The following is a 6,187-nucleotide window of genomic DNA, read 5'->3' as shown; positions in this document are numbered from 1 at the left end:
GTCTTGATCTCTGATGCTGCTGGATGTTGTCAGGAACTCTTCTTCTTCCTGGGATGTTCTTTTCTCTGTCTTCCTGTCTGTTAAGCTCCTATTGGTTCTTAAATCTTTTTGTAGACATCACTTCCTCCAGGACTCACCTCCATTATCCATACCCACTAAGACTTGATTAGGGGCTTACCACTATTATACTCCCACCACATCCAGACATTTTGCCGTCTCAACACTGGACTTCCCATATTGTAATTGCTTGCTGGCTCACTTCTCTGTATAGCCCATTTCTAAACTCCTTAAGGAGTTTTCCCATTGTATGTGCCTGGCACATGCCTGGCATGTAGTAGAAGAGCAAATACGTATTTTTTGAATGACTTTCTCACTAATGGGACCAACAAATGAATCCACTAGGGTCAGGTACTTAAAATTAGGCCATGTCTAAACAATAACATCCTAAGAAAGAAAGGGATATTTGTGTTAGGTCTTAAAAGTTGAGTAGGGATTTGCTGAGAGGACATGGTGGGAAGGGCACTCCAGAGAGAAGGAACAACATAGCCAAAGGCACAGGGCTATGAAAAATTGAAAATGTCATTTATTCTGTATTTCACCAAAATATATGAAATTAATCAACACACAAAGACTTGTTAAAGGGCCATCCATTTACATTAATTAGGATGCTTTGACTTGCATGAACCAAAAGCTCCATCTCAAAGTTGCTTAGACAACCAGGAAATGTTTTGACTCACGTGACTGGAAAGTTCAGAGGTGGAGGAAGCTTCAGGTTCTGATGACCCAGTCACTCAATAACCTCTTCAAAAGCCACTTTCTTTTTCTATCTTCTGATGTCTATGGTGCTAGTTTTATACCAAGTCTGGCTCCCTTCTCAGTTGAAGAATGGCCGTCTCCCACAATTGAGGCTATAAACATTTCTTTCACGTTCAACAAGGAGAGAAAGTGCATCTCCTTTCCTATTTTTTTCTCACAAAATTTGTGAGATTCACTCTTATTGGCCCCTGACCAGGGAAGTAGAATATGCTGATTGTCTTAAGTCAATCAGTGAACACTCCTGGACAAAGAGCAAGGCCAGCATCCTCAGTGTACATGAACTATATAGAGAAGGAATTGATATCTAAACGAAAAAGGGAGTTAAGAATGACTCATGGGTCATCACTGCAACTGGAAGGAAGGAGTTGCCATTGCCTGAAATGCACATGCTTTGAGAGGCACGATTTTGAAGAGGCAGGTCAGAAGGTCAGTTTTAGTCACGTCAAATTTGAGAGGGTCATCAGGCATGCAACTGGCCATGGCATGCTGGCATTTGGATATATAAGCACAGAAGTGAGGACAGAAATCTGGGTTAGACATATAAACTTTGGCATCTTTAGTCTATAGATGTCATTTTTAAGCACTGCACTTCACTGCAAAGAGAATAATGCAATGTTTATCACATGTGAGTGCTTAATGAATGTTTATAATTGTAATTACTATGAGGACCTCATTAAAGTTTCCTAAACATTAATAATAATGATGAATAATGAATAATAAAAATCAATGAAGAAATAGGATTATGTGCAAATTTACTCATTTAATAAGATGAAACAAAGGAGTTTAATTTTTAAAAATCAGTTAAGAATCTTTTGTAAAGAAAGATTTCCATTTTCATCATAATGAAGCTGTTTCCAAGTTAGTTGAATCATTTCAAATGAATGGTTTACTCAAATTATTTATATATTTCTAAACTTAGTACTACTTTTAGAACCCTAAATCACATTTTCCTTCCCCTAAAAGATGAGCACTTGTGAAAGGATGCTGATAAGGTTCAGGATGCATGATGTAAGAGAGTGGTAGAGGCAATGGCAGAGAATTGATGAATTTGTTAATTCAATAAGTGCTTAGAGAGTGTTGACAATGTGCCAAGCCCTAGTCTAATATCAGAGAACTAAAGTTGAAAATATAGGTATCATCCCTACCCTCATGGAGTTTTCTGTCTTATTTGATGTTTCTCGAAGTGTGATCCACCTAATAGAAGACAGCTGATGAATTAGTTGGCTAGCACTGCATAGCAAATCACCCCAAAGCTCAGTGACTTAATAACAATAATCATGTATTATGGTCCTGTGGGTCAACAGACAGATCCCCTGATCTGGGCCAGTGTTGGCTGATTTACTTGGTCTCACTCATGTATTGGTGGTCAGCTTGTAGGTTGGTAGAGGGCTGGATGGTTTAGTAGGGCCTGTGTTCATTGGCTTTCCTCCACATGGTCTCTCATCCTTCAGCATGCTAGCCTGTGCTATTGAACTTGAACTCCCAAGGGACCAAGAAAATGAGCATAAGCAAGGAAGACTGCTTGAGGCCTAGGCTCAGAAGTAGCAAAATATCATTTTCCCCACATTCTATTGAACAAAGCAAGTCACAAGGTAAGCACAAATTCAAAGATGAATACAGAGGCTCTATTTCTTAATGGGAGGAGCTAAAAAGTCATATTGCAAAAGGCATTGCTAGGGAGAGTAGTAGGGAACTGGGACCATTTTTGTGATCAGTCTAGGTGGTTTCTCAGTTTTAGTAAGGAATGTAATAGAAACATTTCTCTCACTTTTGACAAATTTGAGTTAAAATCTATTAATATTTCCACAGACATTCCTTTCCTGTCTTAAGAATTGTGGTCATATGTGGTGCAGAAGCCCTTGACATTTTGCCTCAGCATCATTTCCTTGACTAAGAAAACATTTTTTTGTGGGTGAATGTACTTTCACATCATTTGCAAGTAGTTGCTTACTCTTACGTGTTAAGTGTGCATTTTATATTATTCTCATTCTGTTAAGTTATATTCTCATTTTGGGATGTAAAAAAAAAATCAATGGGCTAGGCGCACTGGCTCATTCCTGTAATCCCAGCACTTTGAGAGGCCGAGGCAGGCGGATCACGAGGTCAGGAGATCGAGACCACGGTGAAACCCCGTCTCTACTAAAAACACAAAAAATTAGCCGGGCGTGGCGGCGGGTGCCTGTAGTCCCAGCTACTCAGAGAGGCTGAGGCAGGAGAATGGCGTGAACCCGGGAGGTGGAGCTTGCAGTGAGCCGAGATTGCGCCACTGCACTCCAGCCTGGGCGACAGAGCGAGACTCCGTCTCAAAAAAAAAAAAAAAAAAAAAAAAAAAATCAATGGCTTCAAGTGGTTCACTGAAGTGAAAAAGCAGCAATGAAAATAAAAATACTAACACAAATACAATATCTCAGAATAAGATTGTAACTGAAATAGTGGATAAGACTCATATGAAACTCCCCCCTATCAATCTTTATATCTTGAAACAAGTGGAAAATGTGATGTTGCTAATGGGATACACAGCAATGATCAGCTAAACTTGGCTGATACTAGATCTGAGATCATTTGTCCTATACAGTATCCTGTACCCAACTCCCTGTCTGCATTGCTTTTAGTCATGAATATTTGCCCTAAGTGGAGTTGACGATGTTGGTGTTTTCATAATATTTTCAAATAATATCTTTGTATGCTCAGATAAATAATTGATCTTTTTCTAAAACAAGCAACAAATAATGCTTTCCAGGATGAAATCAATTAATTTTGCAGTTAAAGGTAGAAATAAACCCACAGCTACAGTCATTATTCAAAATTACATTTCTTGTAGTAAAAACTGTTGCAAATCACACTATCACACAGAAGCCTAAAAAACAAGCCAAAATAATAATGATACCTGTTATATTGGGGGAGAAAACAAAGAATATGCTATCAGCCAAATTCCCTTATCAGCTGACTACCTTAGATGTTACATAGCATCATTGGCATATTGTTTACTATCTGGAGTGTGCTGGAGAGATGTCTCACATTACAATTGGATGGCCCCATTCATGTGCAGACTTGGAATTGGTTTCTGGCACACGAGGCACAAGGAAGAGTGCTTTATATATTTCATTTTTTTGTCTACTTGATCATTCAATTTTCATTGAACGTTGTTTTGTGAGCCATAACACAGACAGAAAACAAGGCGCTGGGATCTACAGGGATAGAACCCCAGCTGTGTTTGCATCAGGGAAAAGTGTGGCTGTTAAGATATAAAAGGTGGCAAAGAATTCTAAATCTCGGAGAATAATGGCTGGGTGGTCAGCTAAATGCTTCATGTTCCTAATAAAATTTTGAAAGAGGCCAGGCACGGTGGCTCACACCTGTAATCCCAGCACTTTGGGAGGCCGAGGCGGGCGGATCACGAGGTCAGGAGATCGAGACTATCCTGGCTAACACGGTGAAACCCCGTCTCCACTAAAAATACAAAAAAAATTAGACGGGTGTGGTGGCAGGTGCCTGTAGTTCCAGCTACTTGGGAGGCTGAGGCAGGAGAATGGCGTGAACCTGTGAGGTGGAGCTTGCAGTGAGCCAAGATCGCGCCACTGCACTCCAGCCTGGGCAACAAGAGCGAAACTCCATCTCAAAAAAAAAAAAAAAAAAACTCTCACGACCCCCTGGAATATTGCTACTGACTTTATTCTGTTAAGCCTCAGCTCAGGAAACAAAAATTCTGCTACAAGTTAACACAACAAAAAGGAAGATTTATTTCTATAACTGGTAAAAATGGATTATCATCAAAATGGAAACACATAGTAATTTCTCAGAGAGAGTCTGCCCAGGAGCCCTGGGAGTTAATACTCCTATATCAGGGAAGACTCTCACCTAGCTGCACATGAGAATCACCTGTGGGCTTTTTAAAGGGGCCTGTGGCTTATGATTACCCTTTAATTGGTTGGGGTGGGGCCTGGGATTTGTCTGTTCTTTTTTTTTTTTTTTTCTCCCAGGTGACTCTGGTTTGCAGCCAGGATGGAGAACAACTGGCATGTCTTGATTGTGTTTTGGCTTTGTGCACCTTGGAGTTGTATGCAGGAGGCGGAGCTTGCAGTGAGCCAAGATGGCGCCACTGCACTCCAGCCTGGGCGACAGAAGGAGACTCCGTCTCAAAAAAAAAAAAAAAGAAAGAAAGAAAGAAAGTTGAAAGATAGAGTGAAAATTGTAACTTCAACAGAAATCTCTCTTAGCCTCCACCTAGCCAAATCATTGTTTTCACTCATTTTCTCCATTCTTACAGTCAACTCCATTCTTACCTCTGAGCCTACTGATCATCTCATCTCCTTGAAACATTTTCTTCTCTTTGTCTCCAGGACACCACTTTCCCTTGGTTCTCCTCCATCTTCACTGGCTGTTCCTTTTCAAGTCTTCCTCACTTCCCTGTGCTTGTAACATTGTAGGGCCTTAGGGTTTAGTACCTGAACCTCATCTCATCTAGACTAATGGCTTTATGTGAAACGGATGAACCCCAAGTTGATATTTATTACCTGGACTTCTCTTCTGAACTACAGAATAACTGCCTACTCTCCATCTCCACTTAGACTACAAGAAGACATTTCATTTTAACCATGCCCAAACTGAACTCTGGATCTCCACCCCAAACCTGCTCCACTGACATGCAGCCTTCCCCATCTTAGTTAATGCAATTTCAGCTTTCCGGTTGCTCAAGCCAAAATTTGGGGGTCATCCTTAACTCATCTCCATTTCCCCAACTCCAGTCCAAATCCTATCAGTCCTGTCTTCAAAATATATCTAGAATTTGGGCAATTCTCATCATTTCTGCTGCTAGCATGAAAGAGTTCTGGGTCTTAATTATTCACAAGACCTCTGACAGCAACTAGGAGTTATGCAGAAAATATACAACTGACAATGAAGCAAGGCATGAGTGAATGAATGAATTACCAGCATCAAAATATCAAGAGAAGTGAACTGACAGAACCATCCAGTTGTCAGCCACCCTTAACAGAATTCAATTAAATGAATAATTTCTGAGCACTTAGCATGGGCCTGGCATGTAAAATTTTTTCAATTTTATTGAAGTATATTTTACATACAAGAAAAGGCACCCAATTTAAGAGTATTGTTCAATGAGTTTTGAAAAATGTATATATCCATGTATACAATCAACTCTTGAAAAATGTATATGTCCATGTGTACAATGAAACATTTCCATTATTTTCTGAACATATTCCCCTAATTCACCCCCAAGCCAAGCAGACACTGACCTGCTCCCTGTCATTATAGATTAGTTTTGCCTGTTCTAGAATGTCATGTAAGGATAGTAATGTGATATGCATACTTTGTTTTTGTGTTTCTTGTATTTAGCTTAAGGTGCTTGAGATAT

General features: G+C 39.9%; 1 protein-coding gene across 1 annotated transcript in view; it reads left to right on the top strand.

Moving 5' to 3' along the window:
* The first annotated feature begins 741 nt into the window (after positions 1 to 741).
* Positions 742 to 6,187, top strand: part of ENO4 (enolase 4) — a 412,386-nt gene continuing 406,940 nt past the window's right edge. Inside the window, exon 1 of the mRNA XM_063617317.1 lies at positions 742 to 748. The gene's annotated coding sequence lies outside the window, so the exon portion shown is untranslated. The remainder of the gene's footprint in view (positions 749 to 6,187) is intronic.

This window comes from Symphalangus syndactylus, chromosome 2, assembly GCF_028878055.3.
Source record: "Symphalangus syndactylus isolate Jambi chromosome 2, NHGRI_mSymSyn1-v2.1_pri, whole genome shotgun sequence".
Taxonomy (NCBI): domain Eukaryota; kingdom Metazoa; phylum Chordata; class Mammalia; order Primates; family Hylobatidae; genus Symphalangus; species Symphalangus syndactylus.
This window is presented reverse-complemented; position numbering and strand designations above follow the sequence as displayed.